Here is a 19,970-nt window from a genome sequence, read left to right on the forward strand (position 1 = left end):
ATGTTCCCGGACGTGGCTCACAGCATCCTGATCCACAGGGTCATGATGGGCTCTCCAGCCAACAGGTTAGCATGTTTACAGATTTGTTTAGATTGTTTACAGATTTGTTAACGTGTTAATTTGTTAACGTGTGCATCTCTGCCCTTTAGGTCGACAGTGGAATATACCTCTGCTTCCCCATGGACTCAGGCATGAGCTCATATTTCAAACTAGACCTGGTTGAGGAGCTGTTTGCCATTGATACACAACCCAGGACGCCAGTCACCACACAGGTATGTTACGGTTAAGACGACTGTACTGAGGACATCCTTGATCTATAGGGAAGGTTTCCTCATCCCTCATTCACTCATTGTATCTTTGTCTGTGTCTCAAAGGCAATGGGAGGCTTGGACCTGGACATGTTGGCTCCCTACATCCCCATGGACGATGACTTCCAGCTGCGCAGCCTGACACCGGAGGAGCCCATGTCGTGTGGATCACTCACATCCATTGAAAGCTCTCCTGCTCACAGCACACAGGAGGTGCACAGCTCCTATCCCAGCTCGCCATTCAGCGGACAACGCAGTCGCGCAGCATCACCGGCTAGGCGCCGCCTGAGTCGATGGATGCTCCCGATCCAGCCGCAATGATCGCTAAGAGGTAAAGTAGTTGTCAACAAACTTTACTGCATTTCCTGCGGCGGATCTAATTTATGTTGCTAAGTCACTGTTACTGTGTTGCAGGGTCTCGCAGTTAAACAAAGAAGCGTCACTCAGGATCTTGGCAGCTCAGAACCTACAGCGCAAAAGAAAACTGTCTGAAATTCTTGGACAGGTGAGCCAGACATCGTTCACACATCAGGCTTTGCATCTACACATGCAGGGTCTGAGCCTCTGTGTTTGATGTTTTCCCCAGGGACCATTGCTCAACGACCAACAAGAGCAGAGGAAGATTTTGAAGGTCTCCGAGTCAGCGGCACTGGCTGCAGTCTCCCATCGGACCATGCTTCTACTGCCCACAAGTGAAGTAACCCATCGTCCTGACAACGCTTTACATGTTTCAGCAGAGCTCTGAAGATTCACAGTGATGATCTGTGTTTTCATCTCTTTCAGATTGGGCGAGTCGTCTGCTGGGCAGCACGTCAGAGAGCAGCTCCCTCTTCACCTTGCCGCACCTCACCCGCGATGGTCAACGCCCCCCTGCCGGGCCGGCAGTACCTCCTGCTGGGAGAGGAGCTGCTGCTGCTCTGGAGCATGTTTACTGAGTCGATGCTCAGCCTGCTCACTGCTGGACCAGACTGGACACTACAGTTTCTCCCCAACGTTCTCAGTCCCTCTCTAAGGCCCCGCCCCTTATTTATGTATCTGTATGAGTCGGACCTTAGTTTGGCTGCCGCTTGTGCACTTCATGTGATATCCGCAGCATTCCACCGTACAAACGCTACAGCAGTGTCTTGGGTTTTGGTGCAAAGGATTCCTTTTTCCAGCAGGTCACCACTGAGTCTGGGGCTGCTGACAGCAAGGTATTGTAAGCTAAAGTCTCACAATTTCTATTTTCTTAAAAAGAAAACTATTACCAGCAATTTATATCAAGCCTTTTATTTTATTTTTCCTCGTACTTGTATGTTGTAGTAGTTGTTCTTAACAAATGTGTTTACTCCACAGTTATAAACTTATTGTTTAAACCTTGAGTGGTCTCCATTTAACAGTTATCAGTCTGAGGTAAATACATTGAATTGTGTAACATTCCAGTACATGCCTCTTTAATACATTACTGTAAGTGTGTAACTGTACGTAGTTCATTCATATTTTACTTGTGTGCGAACTAGATTGTGATGGAGGAGGTGAGGATGGACTCAATGATGGAAGAGTAGAAGTGCACCATCATTATCGTTGGCAGGTTGAACTTCTTCAGCAAGTGGGAGCTGATGTTGAGCTCGGGGTCCTGGGAGATGATCGATCCCAGGAATCGAAAGGACTCCACGGTGTCAGCTGGGGAGTCACACAGAATGATAGCGGGCGGGGCTGCGTTGAGTCAGAAATCCACAACCATCTCCTTTGTGTTCAGAGCATTAATCTCCAGATTGTTCTGCCTGCACCAATTCATCAGACGGCCAATCTCCCGCCTGTAGGCGGACTCGTCCCCATCAGAGATGAGTCCAATGAGCGTGATGTCTTCCCCGAACTTCAGGAGCTGGACCGACAGATGACTGCAGGCGTTGGTGTAAAAGGAGAAGAGCAGAGGAGAGAGAACGCAGCCCTGATGGGAACCGGTTCTTAAGTAGCGTTTGTGAGTTGCTCAGTTAATGGTGGTCAGTATATTACCATTGATCCATGCCCTGCTCTACAGCATGAACATATCTGCTCCATGACGGTTTAGTAGTGTGTGCCTGTAAATACGGTGTGTGTTTTTGGTCTAAATCCAAAGGAGAAACTGTAATGTCATTGTTTAATTTATATATTTATAGCTTTAATTGAATGTATTTTAATGTTTTTTTATTTAATTTAATGTATTAACTTGTGTTAACTTAAATGTCTTTTATTAGATTAAATTACATTTAAATTACTTCATTTTCATTTAATTAATTTCATTTCATGTGGCAATGTTGAGCTTGAAATTCTCTGCTTTAGCATAAAGCCAGATCATTTTGCTGACGTCTGTCTGTCTGTTTTCTTCACATTTTCCAGGGTTGGCGGTTCGTTGACCCAGGGACTTAGCGGCGGTCCATCGGTGTGATGATGCTGACGCTGACACAGAGGTAAATGCTTAGAAGTCATGACGTCTGGTGGCTAAGCTGCACAATATCTCACCATCAGCTTTGACGCGTTTTGTGTGTCTGTCATTTCACTCCAGTATTGTTGCCGAGCTAAAGCCGAGAGACCCGATGTTCCCGGACGTGGCTCACAGCATCCTGATCCACAGGGTCATGATGGGCTCTCCAGCCAACAGGTTAGCATGTTTACAGATTTGTTTAGATTGTTTACAGATTTGTTAACGTGTTAATTTGTTAACGTGTGCATCTCTGCCCTTTAGGTCGACAGTGGAATATACCTCTGCTTCCCCATGGACTCAGGCATGAGCTCATATTTCAAACTAGACCTGGTTGAGGAGCTGTTTGCCATTGATACACAACCCAGGACGCCAGTCACCACACAGGTATGTTACGGTTAAGACGACTGTACTGAGGACATCCTTGATCTATAGGGAAGGTTTCCTCATCCCTCATTCACTCATTGTATCTTTGTCTGTGTCTCAAAGGCAATGGGAGGCTTGGACCTGGACATGTTGGCTCCCTACATCCCCATGGACGATGACTTCCAGCTGCGCAGCCTGACACCGGAGGAGCCCATGTCGTGTGGATCACTCACATCCATTGAAAGCTCTCCTGCTCACAGCACACAGGAGGTGCACAGCTCCTATCCCAGCTCGCCATTCAGCGGACAACGCAGTCGCGCAGCATCACCGGCTAGGCGCCGCCTGAGTCGATTGATGCTCCCGATCCAGCCGCAATGATCGCTAAGAGGTAAAGTAGTTGTCAACAAACTTTACTGCATTTCCTGCGGCGGATCTAATTTATGTTGCTAAGTCACTGTTACTGTGTTGCAGGGTCTCGCAGTTAAACAAAGAAGCGTCACTCAGGACCTTGGCAGCTCAGAACCTACAGCGCAAAAGAAAACTGTCTGAAATTCTTGGACAGGTGAGCCAGACATCGTTCACACATCAGGCTTTGCATCTACACATGCAGGGTTTGAGCCTCTGTGTTTGATGTTTTCCCCAGGGACCATTGCTCAACGACCAACAAGAGCAGAGGAAGATTTTGAAGGTCTCCGAGTCAGCGGCACTGGCTGCAGTCTCCCATCGGACCATGCTTCTACTGCCCACAAGTGAAGTAACCCATCGTCCTGACAACGCTTTACATGTTTCAGCAGAGCTCTGAAGATTCACAGTGATGATCTGTGTTTTCATCTCTTTCAGATTGGGCGAGTCGTCTGCTGGGCAGCACGTCAGAGAGCAGCTCCCTCTTCACCTTGCCGCACCTCACCCGCGATGGTCAACGCCCCCCTGCCGGGCCGGCAGTACCTCCTGCTGGGAGAGGAGCTGCTGCTGCTCTGGACCATGTTTACTGAGTCGATGCTCAGCCTGCTCACTGCTGGACCAGACTGGACACTACAGTTTCTCCCCAACGTTCTCAGTCCCTCTCTAAGGCCCCGCCCCTTATTTATGTATCTGTATGAGTCGGACCTTAGTTTGGCTGCCGCTTGTGCACTTCATGTGATATCCGCAGCATTCCACCGTACAAACGCTACAGCAGTGTCTTGGGTTTTGGTGCAAAGGATTCCTTTTTCCAGCAGGTCACCACTGAGTCTGGGGCTGCTGACAGCAAGGTATTGTAAGCTAAAGTCTCACAATTTCTATTTTCTTAAAAAGAAAACTATTACCAGCAATTTATATCAAGCCTTTTATTTTATTTTTCCTCGTACTTGTATGTTGTAGTAGTTGTTCTTAACAAATGTGTTTACTCCACAGTTATAAACTTATTGTTTAAACCTTGAGTGGTCTCCATTTAACAGTTATCAGTCTGAGGTAAATACATTGAATTGTGTAACATTCCAGTACATGCCTCTTTAATACATTACTGTAAGTGTGTAACTGTACGTAGTTCATTCATATTTTACTTGTGTGCGAACTAGATTGTGATGGAGGAGGTGAGGATGGACTCAATGATGGAAGAGTAGAAGTGCACCATCATTATCGTTGGCAGGTTGAACTTCTTCAGCAAGTGGGAGCTGATGTTGAGCTCGGGGTCCTGGGAGATGATCGATCCCAGGAATCGAAAGGACTCCACGGTGTCAGCTGGGGAGTCACACAGAATGATAGCGGGCGGGGCTGCGTTGAGTCAGAAATCCACAACCATCTCCTTTGTGTTCAGAGCATTAATCTCCAGATTGTTCTGCCTGCACCAATTCATCAGACGGCCAATCTCCCGCCTGTAGGCGGACTCGTCCCCATCAGAGATGAGTCCAATGAGCGTGATGTCTTCCCCGAACTTCAGGAGCTGGACCGACAGATGACTGCAGGCGTTGGTGTAAAAGGAGAAGAGCAGAGGAGAGAGAACGCAGCCCTGATGGGAACCGGTTCTTAAGTAGCGTTTGTGAGTTGCTCAGTTAATGGTGGTCAGTATATTACCATTGATCCATGCCCTGGTCTACAGCATGAACATATCTGCTCCATGACGGTTTAGTAGTGTGTGCCTGTAAATACGGTGTGTGTTTTTGGTCTAAATCCAAAGGAGAAAATGTTATGTCATTGTTTAATTTATATATTTATAGCTTTAATTGAATGTATTTCAATGTTTTTTTATTTAATTTAATCTATTAACTTGTGTTCACTTAAATGTCTTTTATTAGATTAAATTACATTTAAATTACTTCATTTTCATTTAATTAATTTCATTTCATGTGGTATGTTGAGCTTGAAATTCTCTGCTTTAGCATAAAGCCAGATCATTTTGCTGACGTCTGTCTGTCTGTTTTCTTCACATTTTCCAGGGTTGGCCGTTCGTTGACCCAGGGACTTAGCGGCGGTCCATCGGTGTGATGATGCTGACGCTGACACAGAGGTAAATGCTTAGAAGTCATGACGTCTGGTGGCTAAGCTGCACAATATCTCACCATCAGCTTTGACGCGTTTTGTGTGTCTGTCATTTCACTCCAGTATTGTTGCCGAGCTAAAGCCGAGAGACCCGATGTTCCCGGACGTGGCTCACAGCATCCTGATCCACAGGGTCATGATGGGCTCTCCAGCCAACAGGTTAGCATGTTTACAGATTTGTTTAGATTGTTTACAGATTTGTTAACGTGTTAATTTGTTAACGTGTGCATCTCTGCCCTTTAGGTCGACAGTGGAATATACCTCTGCTTCCCCATGGACTCAGGCATGAGCTCATATTTCAAACTAGACCTGGTTGAGGAGCTGTTTGCCATTGATACACAACCCAGGACGCCAGTCACCACACAGGTATGTTACGGTTAAGACGACTGTACTGAGGACATCCTTGATCTATAGGGAAGGTTTCCTCATCCCTCATTCACTCATTGTATCTTTGTCTGTGTCTCAAAGGCAATGGGAGGCTTGGACCTGGACATGTTGGCTCCCTACATCCCCATGGACGATGACTTCCAGCTGCGCAGCCTGACACCGGAGGAGCCCATGTCGTGTGGATCACTCACATCCATTGAAAGCTCTCCTGCTCACAGCACACAGGAGGTGCACAGCTCCTATCCCAGCTCGCCATTCAGCGGACAACGCAGTCGCGCAGCATCACCGGCTAGGCGCCGCCTGAGTCGATGGATGCTCCCGATCCAGCCGCAATGATCGCTAAGAGGTAAAGTAGTTGTCAACAAACTTTACTGCATTTCCTGCGGCGGATCTAATTTATGTTGCTAAGTCACTGTTACTGTGTTGCAGGGTCTCGCAGTTAAACAAAGAAGCGTCACTCAGGACCTTGGCAGCTCAGAACCTACAGCGCAAAAGAAAACTGTCTGAAATTCTTGGACAGGTGAGCCAGACATCGTTCACACATCAGGCTTTGCATCTACACATGCAGGGTCTGAGCCTCTGTGTTTGATGTTTTCCCCAGGGACCATTGCTCAACGACCAACAAGAGCAGAGGAAGATTTTGAAGGTCTCCGAGTCAGCGGCACTGGCTGCAGTCTCCCATCGGACCATGCTTCTACTGCCCACAAGTGAAGTAACCCATCGTCCTGACAACGCTTTACTTGTTTCAGCAGAGCTCTGAAGATTCACAGTGATGATCTGTGTTTTCATCTCTTTCAGATTGGGCGAGTCGTCTGCTGGGCAGCACGTCAGAGAGCAGTTCCCTCTTCACCTTGCCGCACCTCACCCGCGATGGTCAACGCCCCCCTGCCGGGCCGGCAGTACCTCCTGCTGGGAGAGGAGCTGCTGCTGCTCTGGACCATGTTTACTGAGTCAATGCTCAGCCTGCTCACTGCTGGACCAGACTGGACACTACAGTTTCTCCCCAACGTTCTCAGTCCCTCTCTAAGGCCCCGCCCCTTATTTATGTATCTGTATGAGTCGGACCTTAGTTTGGCTGCCGCTTGTGCACTTCATGTGATATCCGCAGCATTCCACCGTACAAACGCCACAGCAGTGTCTTGGGTTTTGGTGCAAAGGATTCCTTTTTCCAGCAGGTCACCACTGAGTCTGGGGCTGCTGACAGCAAGGTATTGTAAGCTAAAGTCTCACAATTTCTATTTTCTTAAAAAGAAAACTATTACCAGCAATTTATATCAAGCCTTTTATTTTATTTTTCCTCGTACTTGTATGTTGTAGTAGTTGTTCTTAACAAATGTGTTTACTCCACAGTTATAAACTTATTGTTTAAACCTTGAGTGGTCTCCATTTAACAGTTATCAGTCTGAGGTAAATACATTGAATTGTGTAACATTCCAGTACATGCCTCTTTAATACATTACTGTAAGTGTGTAACTGTACGTAGTTCATTCATATTTTACTTGTGTGCGAACTAGATTGTGATGGAGGAGGTGAGGATGGACTCAATGATGGAAGAGTAGAAGTGCACCATCATTATCGTTGGCAGGTTGAACTTCTTCAGCAAGTGGGAGCTGATGTTGAGCTCGGGGTCCTGGGAGATGATCGATCCCAGGAATCGAAAGGACTCCACGGTGTCAGCTGGGGAGTCACACAGAATGATAGCGGGCGGGGCTGCGTTGAGTCAGAAATCCACAACCATCTCCTTTGTGTTCAGAGCATTAATCTCCAGATTGTTCTGCCTGCACCAATTCATCAGACGGCCAATCTCCCGCCTGTAGGCGGACTCGTCCCCATCAGAGATGAGTCCAATGAGCGTGATGTCTTCCCCGAACTTCAGGAGCTGGACCGACAGATGACTGCAGGCGTTGGTGTAAAAGGAGAAGAGCAGAGGAGAGAGAACGCAGCCCTGATGGGAACCGGTTCTTAAGTAGCGTTTGTGAGTTGCTCAGTTAATGGTGGTCAGTATATTACCATTGATCCATGCCCTGGTCTACAGCATGAACATATCTGCTCCATGACGGTTTAGTAGTGTGTGCCTGTAAATACGGTGTGTGTTTTTGGTCTAAATCCAAAGGAGAAAATGTTATGTCATTGTTTAATTTATATATTTATAGCTTTAATTGAATGTATTTCAATGTTTTTTTATTTAATTTAATGTATTAACTTGTGTTAACTTAAATGTCTTTTATTAGATTAAATTACATTTAAATTACTTCATTTTCATTTAATTAATTTCATTTCATGTGGCAATGTTGAGCTTGAAATTCTCTGCTTTAGCATAAAGCCAGATCATTTTGCTGACGTCTGTCTGTCTGTTTTCTTCACATTTTCCAGGGTTGGCGGTTCGTTGACCCAGGGACTTAGCGGCGGTCCATCGGTGTGATGATGCTGACGCTGACACAGAGGTAAATGCTTAGAAGTCATGACGTCTGGTGGCTAAGCTGCACAATATCTCACCATCAGCTTTGACGCGTTTTGTGTGTCTGTCATTTCACTCCAGTATTGTTGCCGAGCTAAAGCCGAGAGACCCGATGTTCCCGGACGTGGCTCACAGCATCCTGATCCACAGGGTCATGATGGGCTCTCCAGCCAACAGGTTAGCATGTTTACAGATTTGTTTAGATTGTTTACAGATTTGTTAACGTGTTAATTTGTTAACGTGTGCATCTCTGCCCTTTAGGTCGACAGTGGAATATACCTCTGCTTCCCCATGGACTCAGGCATGAGCTCATATTTCAAACTAGACCTGGTTGAGGAGCTGTTTGCCATTGATACACAACCCAGGACGCCAGTCACCACACAGGTATGTTACGGTTAAGACGACTGTACTGAGGACATCCTTGATCTATAGGGAAGGTTTCCTCATCCCTCATTCACTCATTGTATCTTTGTCTGTGTCTCAAAGGCAATGGGAGGCTTGGACCTGGACATGTTGGCTCCCTACATCCCCATGGACGATGACTTCCAGCTGCGCAGCCTGACACCGGAGGAGCCCATGTCGTGTGGATCACTCACATCCATTGAAAGCTCTCCTGCTCACAGCACACAGGAGGTGCACAGCTCCTATCCCAGCTCGCCATTCAGCGGACAACGCAGTCGCGCAGCATCACCGGCTAGGCGCCGCCTGAGTCGATGGATGCTCCCGATCCAGCCGCAATGATCGCTAAGAGGTAAAGTAGTTGTCAACAAACTTTACTGCATTTCCTGCGGCGGATCTAATTTATGTTGCTAAGTCACTGTTACTGTGTTGCAGGGTCTCGCAGTTAAACAAAGAAGCGTCACTCAGGATCTTGGCAGCTCAGAACCTACAGCGCAAAAGAAAACTGTCTGAAATTCTTGGACAGGTGAGCCAGACATCGTTCACACATCAGGCTTTGCATCTACACATGCAGGGTCTGAGCCTCTGTGTTTGATGTTTTCCCCAGGGACCATTGCTCAACGACCAACAAGAGCAGAGGAAGATTTTGAAGGTCTCCGAGTCAGCGGCACTGGCTGCAGTCTCCCATCGGACCATGCTTCTACTGCCCACAAGTGAAGTAACCCATCGTCCTGACAACGCTTTACATGTTTCAGCAGAGCTCTGAAGATTCACAGTGATGATCTGTGTTTTCATCTCTTTCAGATTGGGCGAGTCGTCTGCTGGGCAGCACGTCAGAGAGCAGCTCCCTCTTCACCTTGCCGCACCTCACCCGCGATGGTCAACGCCCCCCTGCCGGGCCGGCAGTACCTCCTGCTGGGAGAGGAGCTGCTGCTGCTCTGGAGCATGTTTACTGAGTCGATGCTCAGCCTGCTCACTGCTGGACCGGACTGGACACTACAGTTTCTCCCCAACGTTCTCAGTCCCTCTCTAAGGCCCCGCCCCTTATTTATGTATCTGTATGAGTCGGACCTTAGTTTGGCTGCCGCTTGTGCACTTCATGTGATATCCGCAGCATTCCACCGTACAAACGCCACAGCAGTGTCTTGGGTTTTGGTGCAAAGGATTCCTTTTTCCAGCAGGTCACCACTGAGTCTGGGGCTGCTGACAGCAAGGTATTGTAAGCTAAAGTCTCACAATTTCTATTTTCTTAAAAAGAAAACTATTACCAGCAATTTATATCAAGCCTTTTATTTTATTTTTCCTCGTACTTGTATGTTGTAGTAGTTGTTCTTAACAAATGTGTTTACTCCACAGTTATAAACTTATTGTTTAAACCTTGAGTGGTCTCCATTTAACAGTTATCAGTCTGAGGTAAATACATTGAATTGTGTAACATTCCAGTACATGCCTCTTTAATACATTACTGTAAGTGTGTAACTGTACGTAGTTCATTCATATTTTACTTGTGTGCGAACTAGATTGTGATGGAGGAGGTGAGGATGGACTCAATGATGGAAGAGTAGAAGTGCACCATCATTATCGTTGGCAGGTTGAACTTCTTCAGCAAGTGGGAGCTGATGTTGAGCTCGGGGTCCTGGGAGATGATCGATCCCAGGAATCGAAAGGACTCCACGGTGTCAGCTGGGGAGTCACACAGAATGATAGCGGGCGGGGCTGCGTTGAGTCAGAAATCCACAACCATCTCCTTTGTGTTCAGAGCATTAATCTCCAGATTGTTCTGCCTGCACCAATTCATCAGACGGCCAATCTCCCGCCTGTAGGCGGACTCGTCCCCATCAGAGATGAGTCCAATGAGCGTGATGTCTTCCCCGAACTTCAGGAGCTGGACCGACAGATGACTGCAGGCGTTGGTGTAAAAGGAGAAGAGCAGAGGAGAGAGAACGCAGCCCTGATGGGAACCGGTTCTTAAGTAGCGTTTGTGAGTTGCTCAGTTAATGGTGGTCAGTATATTACCATTGATCCATGCCCTGCTCTACAGCATGAACATATCTGCTCCATGACGGTTTAGTAGTGTGTGCCTGTAAATACGGTGTGTGTTTTTGGTCTAAATCCAAAGGAGAAAATGTTATGTCATTGTTTAATTTTATATATTTATAGCTTTAATTGAATGTATTTCAATGTTTTTTTATTTAATTTAATGTATTAACTTGTGTTAACTTAAATGTCTTTTATTAGATTAAATTACATTTAAATTACTTCATTTTCATTTAATTAATTTCATTTCATGTGGCAATGTTGAGCTTGAAATTCTCTGCTTTAGCATAAAGCCAGATCATTTTGCTGACGTCTGTCTGTCTGTTTCCTTCACATTTTCCAGGGTTGGCGGTTCGTTGACCCAGGGACTTAGCGGCGGTCCATCGGTGTGATGATGCTGACGCTGACACAGAGGTAAATGCTTAGAAGTCATGACGTCTGGTGGCTAAGCTGCACAATATCTCACCATCAGCTTTGACGCGTTTTGTGTGTCTGTCATTTCACTCCAGTATTGTTGCCGAGCTAAAGCCGAGAGACCCGATGTTCCCGGACGTGGCTCACAGCATCCTGATCCACAGGGTCATGATGGGCTCTCCAGCCAACAGGTTAGCATGTTTACAGATTTGTTTAGATTGTTTACAGATTTGTTAACGTGTTAATTTGTTAACGTGTGCATCTCTGCTCTTTAGGTCGACAGTGGAATATACCTCTGCTTCCCCATGGACTCAGGCATGAGCTCATATTTCAAACTAGACCTGGTTGAGGAGCTGTTTGCCATTGATACACAACCCAGGACGCCAGTCACCACACAGGTATGTTACGGTTAAGACGACTGTACTGAGGACATCCTTGATCTATAGGGAAGGTTTCCTCATCCCTCATTCACTCATTGTATCTTTGTCTGTGTCTCAAAGGCAATGGGAGGCTTGGACCTGGACATGTTGGCTCCCTACATCCCCATGGACGATGACTTCCAGCTGCGCAGCCTGACACCGGAGGAGCCCATGTCGTGTGGATCACTCACATCCATTGAAAGCTCTCCTGCTCACAGCACACAGGAGGTGCACAGCTCCTATCCCAGCTCGCCATTCAGCGGACAACGCAGTCGCGCAGCATCACCGGCCAGGCGCCGCCTGAGTCGATGGATGCTCCCGATCCAGCCGCAATGATCGCTAAGAGGTAAAGTAGTTGTCAACAAACTTTACTGCATTTCCTGCGGCGGATCTAATTTATGTTGCTAAGTCACTGTTACTGTGTTGCAGGGTCTCGCAGTTAAACAAAGAAGCGTCACTCAGGACCTTGGCAGCTCAGAACCTACAGCGCAAAAGAAAACTGTCTGAAATTCTTGGACAGGTGAGCCAGACATCGTTCACACATCAGGCTTTGCATCTACACATGCAGGGTTTGAGCCTCTGTGTTTGATGTTTTCCCCAGGGACCATTGCTCAACGACCAACAAGAGCAGAGGAAGATTTTGAAGGTCTCCGAGTCAGCGGCACTGGCTGCAGTCTCCCATCGGACCATGCTTCTACTGCCCACAAGTGAAGTAACCCATCGTCCTGACAACGCTTTACATGTTTCAGCAGAGCTCTGAAGATTCACAGTGATGATCTGTGTTTTCATCTCTTTCAGATTGGGCGAGTCGTCTGCTGGGCAGCACGTCAGAGAGCAGCTCCCTCTTCACCTTGCCGCACCTCACCCGCGATGGTCAAATCCCCCCCTGCCGGGCCGGCAGTACCTCCTGCTGGGAGAGGAGCTGCTGCTGCTCTGGAGCATGTTTACTGAGTCGATGCTCAGCCTGCTCACTGCTGGACCAGACTGGACACTACAGTTTCTCCCCAACGTTCTCAGTCCCTCTCTAAGGCCCCGCCCCTTATTTATGTATCTGTATGAGTCGGACCTTAGTTTGGCTGCCGCTTGTGCACTTCATGTGATATCCGCAGCATTCCACCGTACAAACGCCACAGCAGTGTCTTGGGTTTTGGTGCAAAGGATTCCTTTTTCCAGCAGGTCACCACTGAGTCTGGGGCTGCTGACAGCAAGGTATTGTAAGCTAAAGTCTCACAATTTCTATTTTCTTAAAAAGAAAACTATTACCAGCAATTTATATCAAGCCTTTTATTTTATTTTTCCTCGTACTTGTATGTTGTAGTAGTTGTTCTTAACAAATGTGTTTACTCCACAGTTATAAACTTATTGTTTAAACCTTGAGTGGTCTGAATGTTCTCTCCATTTAACAGTTATCAGTCTGAGGTAAATACATTGAATTGTGTAACATTCCAGTACATGCCTCTTTAATACATTACTGTAAGTGTGTAACTGTACGTAGTTCATTCATATTTTACTTGTGTGCGAACTAGATTGTGATGGAGGAGGTGAGGATGGACTCAATGATGGAAGAGTAGAAGTGCACCATCATTATCGTTGGCAGGTTGAACTTCTTCAGCAAGTGGGAGCTGATGTTGAGCTCGGGGTCCTGGGAGATGATCGATCCCAGGAATCGAAAGGACTCCACGGTGTCAGCTGGGGAGTCACACAGAATGATAGCGGGCGGGGCTGCGTTGAGTCAGAAATCCACAACCATCTCCTTTGTGTTCAGAGCATTAATCTCCAGATTGTTCTGCCTGCACCAATTCATCAGACGGCCAATCTCCCGCCTGTAGGCGGACTCGTCCCCATCAGAGATGAGTCCAATGAGCGTGATGTCTTCCCCGAACTTCAGGAGCTGGACCGACAGATGACTGCAGGCGTTGGTGTAAAAGGAGAAGAGCAGAGGAGAGAGAACGCAGCCCTGATGGGAACCGGTTCTTAAGTAGCGTTTGTGAGTTGCTCAGTTAATGGTGGTCAGTATATTACCATTGATCCATGCCCTGGTCTACAGCATGAACATATCTGCTCCATGACGGTTTAGTAGTGTGTGCCTGTAAATACGGTGTGTGTTTTTGGTCTAAATCCAAAGGAGAAAATGTTATGTCATTGTTTAATTTATATATTTATAGCTTTAATTGAATGTATTTCAATGTTTTTTTATTTAATTTAATGTATTAACTTGTGTTCACTTAAATGTCTTTTATTAGATTAAATAACATTTAAATTACTTCATTTTCATTTAATTAATTTCATTTCATGTGGTATGTTGAGCTTGAAATTCTCTGCTTTAGCATAAAGCCAGATCATTTTGCTGACGTCTGTCTGTCTGTTTTCTTCACATTTTCCAGGGTTGGCCGTTCGTTGACCCAGGGACTTAGCGGCGGTCCATCGGTGTGATGATGCTGACGCTGACACAGAGGTAAATGCTTAGAAGTCATGACGTCTGGTGGCTAAGCTGCACAATATCTCACCATCAGCTTTGACGCGTTTTGTGTGTCTGTCATTTCACTCCAGTATTGTTGCCGAGCTAAAGCCGAGAGACCCGATGTTCCCGGACGTGGCTCACAGCATCCTGATCCACAGGGTCATGATGGGCTCTCCAGCCAACAGGTTAGCATGTTTACAGATTTGTTTAGATTGTTTACAGATTTGTTAACGTGTTAATTTGTTAACGTGTGCATCTCTGCCCTTTAGGTCGACAGTGGAATATACCTCTGCTTCCCCATGGACTCAGGCATGAGCTCATATTTCAAACTAGACCTGGTTGAGGAGCTGTTTGCCATTGATACACAACCCAGGACGCCAGTCACCACACAGGTATGTTACGGTTAAGACGACTGTACTGAGGACATCCTTGATCTATAGGGAAGGTTTCCTCATCCCTCATTCACTCATTGTATCTTTGTCTGTGTCTCAAAGGCAATGGGAGGCTTGGACCTGGACATGTTGGCTCCCTACATCCCCATGGACGATGACTTCCAGCTGCGCAGCCTGACACCGGAGGAGCCCATGTCGTGTGGATCACTCACATCCATTGAAAGCTCTCCTGCTCACAGCACACAGGAGGTGCACAGCTCCTATCCCAGCTCGCCATTCAGCGGACAACGCAGTCGCGCAGCATCACCGGCTAGGCGCCGCCTGAGTCGATGGATGCTCCCGATCCAGCCGCAATGATCGCTAAGAGGTAAAGTAGTTGTCAACAAACTTTACTGCATTTCCTGCGGCGGATCTAATTTATGTTGCTAAGTCACTGTTACTGTGTTGCAGGGTCTCGCAGTTAAACAAAGAAGCGTCACTCAGGACCTTGGCAGCTCAGAACCTACAGCGCAAAAGAAAACTGTCTGAAATTCTTGGACAGGTGAGCCAGACATCGTTCACACATCAGGCTTTGCATCTACACATGCAGGGTTTGAGCCTCTGTGTTTGATGTTTTCCCCAGGGACCATTGCTCAACGACCAACAAGAGCAGAGGAAGATTTTGAAGGTCTCCGAGTCAGCGGCACTGGCTGCAGTCTCCCATCGGACCATGCTTCTACTGCCCACAAGTGAAGTAACCCATCGTCCTGACAACGCTTTACATGTTTCAGCAGAGCTCTGAAGATTCACAGTGATGATCTGTGTTTTCATCTCTTTCAGATTGGGCGAGTCGTCTGCTGGGCAGCACGTCAGAGAGCAGCTCCCTCTTCACCTTGCCGCACCTCACCCGCGATGGTCAACGCCCCCCTGCCGGGCCGGCAGTACCTCCTGCTGGGAGAGGAGCTGCTGCTGCTCTGGACCATGTTTACTGAGTCGATGCTCAGCCTGCTCACTGCTGGACCAGACTGGACACTACAGTTTCTCCCCAACGTTCTCAGTCCCTCTCTAAGGCCCCGCCCCTTATTTATGTATCTGTATGAGTCGGACCTTAGTTTGGCTGCCGCTTGTGCACTTCATGTGATATCCGCAGCATTCCACCGTACAAACGCCACAGCAGTGTCTTGGGTTTTGGTGCAAAGGATTCCTTTTTCCAGCAGGTCACCACTGAGTCTGGGGCTGCTGACAGCAAGGTATTGTAAGCTAAAGTCTCACAATTTCTATTTTCTTAAAAAGAAAACTATTACCAGCAATTTATATCAAGCCTTTTATTTTATTTTTCCTCGTACTTGTATGTTGTAGTAGTTGTTCTTAACAAATGTGTTTACTCCACAGTTATAAACTTATTGTTTAAACCTTGAGTGGTCTCCATTTAACAGTTATCAGTCTGAGGTAAATACATTGAATTGTGTAACATTCCAGTACATGCCTCTTTAATACATTACTGTAAGTGTGTAACTGTACGTAGTTCATTCATATTTTACTTGTGTGCGAACTAGATTGTGATGGAGGAGGTGAGGATGGACTCAATGATGGAAGAGTAGAAGTGCACCATCATTATCGTTGGCAGGTTGAACTTCTTCAGCAAGTGGGAGCTGATGTTGAGCTCGGGGTCCTGGGAGATGATCGATCCCAGGAATCGAAAGGACTCCACGGTGTCAGCTGGGGAGTCACACAGAATGATAGCGGGCGGGGCTGCGTTGAGTCAGAAATCCACAACCATCTCCTTTGTGTTCAGAGCATTAATCTCCAGATTGTTCTGCCTGCACCAATTCATCAGACGGCCAATCTCCCGCCTGTAGGCGGACTCGTCCCCATCAGAGATGAGTCCAATGAGCGTGATGTCTTCCCCGAACTTCAGGAGCTGGACCGACAGATGACTGCAGGTGTTGGTGTAAAAGGAGAAGAGCAGAGGAGAGAGAACGCAGCCCTGATGGGAACCGGTTCTTAAGTAGCGTTTGTGAGTTGCTCAGTTAATGGTGGTCAGTATATTACCATTGATCCATGCCCTGCTCTACAGCATGAACATATCTGCTCCATGACGGTTTAGTAGTGTGTGCCTGTAAATACGGTGTGTGTTTTTGGTCTAAATCCAAAGGAGAAAATGTTATGTCATTGTTTAATTTATATATTTATAGCTTTAATTGAATGTATTTCAATGTTTTTTTATTTAATTTAATGTATTAACTTGTGTTCACTTAAATGTCTTTTATTAGATTAAATTACATTTAAATTACTTCATTTTCATTTAATTAATTTCATTTCATGTGGCAATGTTGAGCTTGAAATTCTCTGCTTTAGCATAAAGCCAGATCATTTTGCTGACGTCTGTCTGTCTGTTTTCTTCACATTTTCCAGGGTTGGCGGTTCGTTGACCCAGGGACTTAGCGGCGGTCCATCGGTGTGATGATGCTGACGCTGACACAGAGGTAAATGCTTAGAAGTCATGACGTCTGGTGGCTAAGCTGCACAATATCTCACCATCAGCTTTGACGCGTTTTGTGTGTCTGTCATTTCACTCCAGTATTGTTGCCGAGCTAAAGCCGAGAGACCCGATGTTCCCGGACGTGGCTCACAGCATCCTGATCCACAGGGTCATGATGGGCTCTCCAGCCAACAGGTTAGCATGTTTACAGATTTGTTTAGATTGTTTACAGATTTGTTAACGTGTTAATTTGTTAACGTGTGCATCTCTGCCCTTTAGGTCGACAGTGGAATATACCTCTGCTTCCCCATGGACTCAGGCATGAGCTCATATTTCAAACTAGACCTGGTTGAGGAGCTGTTTGCCATTGATACACAACCCAGGACGCCAGTCACCACACAGGTATGTTACGGTTAAGACGACTGTACTGAGGACATCCTTGATCTATAGGGAAGGTTTCCTCATCCCTCATTCACTCATTGTATCTTTGTCTGTGTCTCAAAGGCAATGGGAGGCTTGGACCTGGACATGTTGGCTCCCTACATCCCCATGGACGATGACTTCCAGCTGCGCAGCCTGACACCGGAGGAGCCCATGTCGTGTGGATCACTCACATCCATTGAAAGCTCTCCTGCTCACAGCACACAGGAGGTGCACAGCTCCTATCCCAGCTCGCCATTCAGCGGACAACGCAGTCGCGCAGCATCACCGGCCAGGCGCCGCCTGAGTCGATGGATGCTCCCGATCCAGCCGCAATGATCGCTAAGAGGTAAAGTAGTTGTCAACAAACTTTACTGCATTTCCTGCGGCGGATCTAATTTATGTTGCTAAGTCACTGTTACTGTGTTGCAGGGTCTCGCAGTTAAACAAAGAAGCGTCACTCAGGACCTTGGCAGCTCAGAACCTACAGCGCAAAAGAAAACTGTCTGAAATTCTTGGACAGGTGAGCCAGACATCGTTCACACATCAGGCTTTGCATCTACACATGCAGGGTTTGAGCCTCTGTGTTTGATGTTTTCCCCAGGGACCATTGCTCAACGACCAACAAGAGCAGAGGAAGATTTTGAAGGTCTCCGAGTCAGCGGCACTGGCTGCAGTCTCCCATCGGACCATGCTTCTACTGCCCACAAGTGAAGTAACCCATCGTCCTGACAACGCTTTACATGTTTCAGCAGAGCTCTGAAGATTCACAGTGATGATCTGTGTTTTCATCTCTTTCAGATTGGGCGAGTCGTCTGCTGGGCAGCACGTCAGAGAGCAGCTCCCTCTTCACCTTGCCGCACCTCACCCGCGATGGTCAAATCCCCCCCTGCCGGGCCGGCAGTACCTCCTGCTGGGAGAGGAGCTGCTGCTGCTCTGGAGCATGTTTACTGAGTCGATGCTCAGCCTGCTCACTGCTGGACCAGACTGGACACTACAGTTTCTCCCCAACGTTCTCAGTCCCTCTCTAAGGCCCCGCCCCTTATTTATGTATCTGTATGAGTCGGACCTTAGTTTGGCTGCCGCTTGTGCACTTCATGTGATATCCGCAGCATTCCACCGTACAAACGCCACAGCAGTGTCTTGGGTTTTGGTGCAAAGGATTCCTTTTTCCAGCAGGTCACCACTGAGTCTGGGGCTGCTGACAGCAAGGTATTGTAAGCTAAAGTCTCACAATTTCTATTTTCTTAAAAAGAAAACTATTACCAGCAATTTATATCAAGCCTTTTATTTTATTTTTCCTCGTACTTGTATGTTGTAGTAGTTGTTCTTAACAAATGTGTTTACTCCACAGTTATAAACTTATTGTTTAAACCTTGAGTGGTCTGAATGTTCTCTCCATTTAACAGTTATCAGTCTGAGGTAAATACATTGAATTGTGTAACATTCCAGTACATGCCTCTTTAATACATTACTGTAAGTGTGTAACTGTACGTAGTTCATTCATATTTTACTTGTGTGCGAACTAGATTGTGATGGAGGAGGTGAGGATGGACTCAATGATGGAAGAGTAGAAGTGCACCATCATTATCGTTGGCAGGTTGAACTTCTTCAGCAAGTGGGAGCTGATGTTGAGCTCGGGGTCCTGGGAGATGATCGATCCCAGGAATCGAAAGGACTCCACGGTGTCAGCTGGGGAGTCACACAGAATGATAGCGGGCGGGGCTGCGTTGAGTCAGAAATCCACAACCATCTCCTTTGTGTTCAGAGCATTAATCTCCAGATTGTTCTGCCTGCACCAATTCATCAGACGGCCAATCTCCCGCCTGTAGGCGGACTCGTCCCCATCAGAGATGAGTCCAATGAGCGTGATGTCTTCCCCGAACTTCAGGAGCTGGACCGACAGATGACTGCAGGCGTTGGTGTAAAAGGAGAAGAGCAGAGGAGAGAGAACGCAGCCCTGATGGGAACCGGTTCTTAAGTAGCGTTTGTGAGTTGCTCAGTTAATGGTGGTCAGTATATTACCATTGATCCATGCCCTGGTCTACAGCATGAACATATCTGCTCCATGACGGTTTAGTAGTGTGTGCCTGTAAATACGGTGTGTGTTTTTGGTCTAAATCCAAAGGAGAAAATGTTATGTCATTGTTTAATTTATATATTTATAGCTTTAATTGAATGTATTTCAATGTTTTTTTATTTAATTTAATGTATTAACTTGTGTTAACTTAAATGTCTTTTATTAGATTAAATAACATTTAAATTACTTCATTTTCATTTAATTAATTTCATTTCATGTGGTATGTTGAGCTTGAAATTCTCTGCTTTAGCATAAAGCCAGATCATTTTGCTGACGTCTGTCTGTCTGTTTTCTTCACATTTTCCAGGGTTGGCCGTTCGTTGACCCAGGGACTTAGCGGCGGTCCATCGGTGTGATGATGCTGACGCTGACACAGAGGTAAATGCTTAGAAGTCATGACGTCTGGTGGCT

At 46.7% G+C, this 19,970-nt stretch overlaps 5 pseudogenes; all 5 read left to right on the top strand.

Moving 5' to 3' along the window:
* The first annotated feature begins 161 nt into the window (after nucleotides 1–161).
* On the top strand, nucleotides 162–2,683 carry LOC143009848 (hypoxia-inducible factor 1-alpha-like; annotated as a pseudogene).
* Nucleotides 2,684–3,024: 341 nt separating this feature from the next.
* Nucleotides 3,025–8,408, top strand: LOC143009849 (uncharacterized; annotated as a pseudogene).
* Nucleotides 8,409–8,749: 341 nt separating this feature from the next.
* On the top strand, nucleotides 8,750–12,610 carry LOC143009850 (hypoxia-inducible factor 1-alpha-like; annotated as a pseudogene).
* Nucleotides 12,611–14,487: 1,877 nt separating this feature from the next.
* Nucleotides 14,488–15,893, top strand: LOC143009851 (hypoxia-inducible factor 1-alpha-like; annotated as a pseudogene).
* Nucleotides 15,894–17,040: 1,147 nt separating this feature from the next.
* Nucleotides 17,041–18,347, top strand: LOC143009852 (hypoxia-inducible factor 1-alpha-like; annotated as a pseudogene).
* Nucleotides 18,348–19,970: the final 1,623 nt, after the last annotated feature.

This window comes from Genypterus blacodes, unplaced genomic scaffold (genome assembly GCF_046128005.1).
Source record: "Genypterus blacodes isolate CSIRO-AG114 ecotype Tasmania unplaced genomic scaffold, CSIRO-AGI_Gbla_v1 ptg000118l_1, whole genome shotgun sequence".
In the NCBI taxonomy this organism is placed as follows: domain Eukaryota; kingdom Metazoa; phylum Chordata; class Actinopteri; order Ophidiiformes; family Ophidiidae; genus Genypterus; species Genypterus blacodes.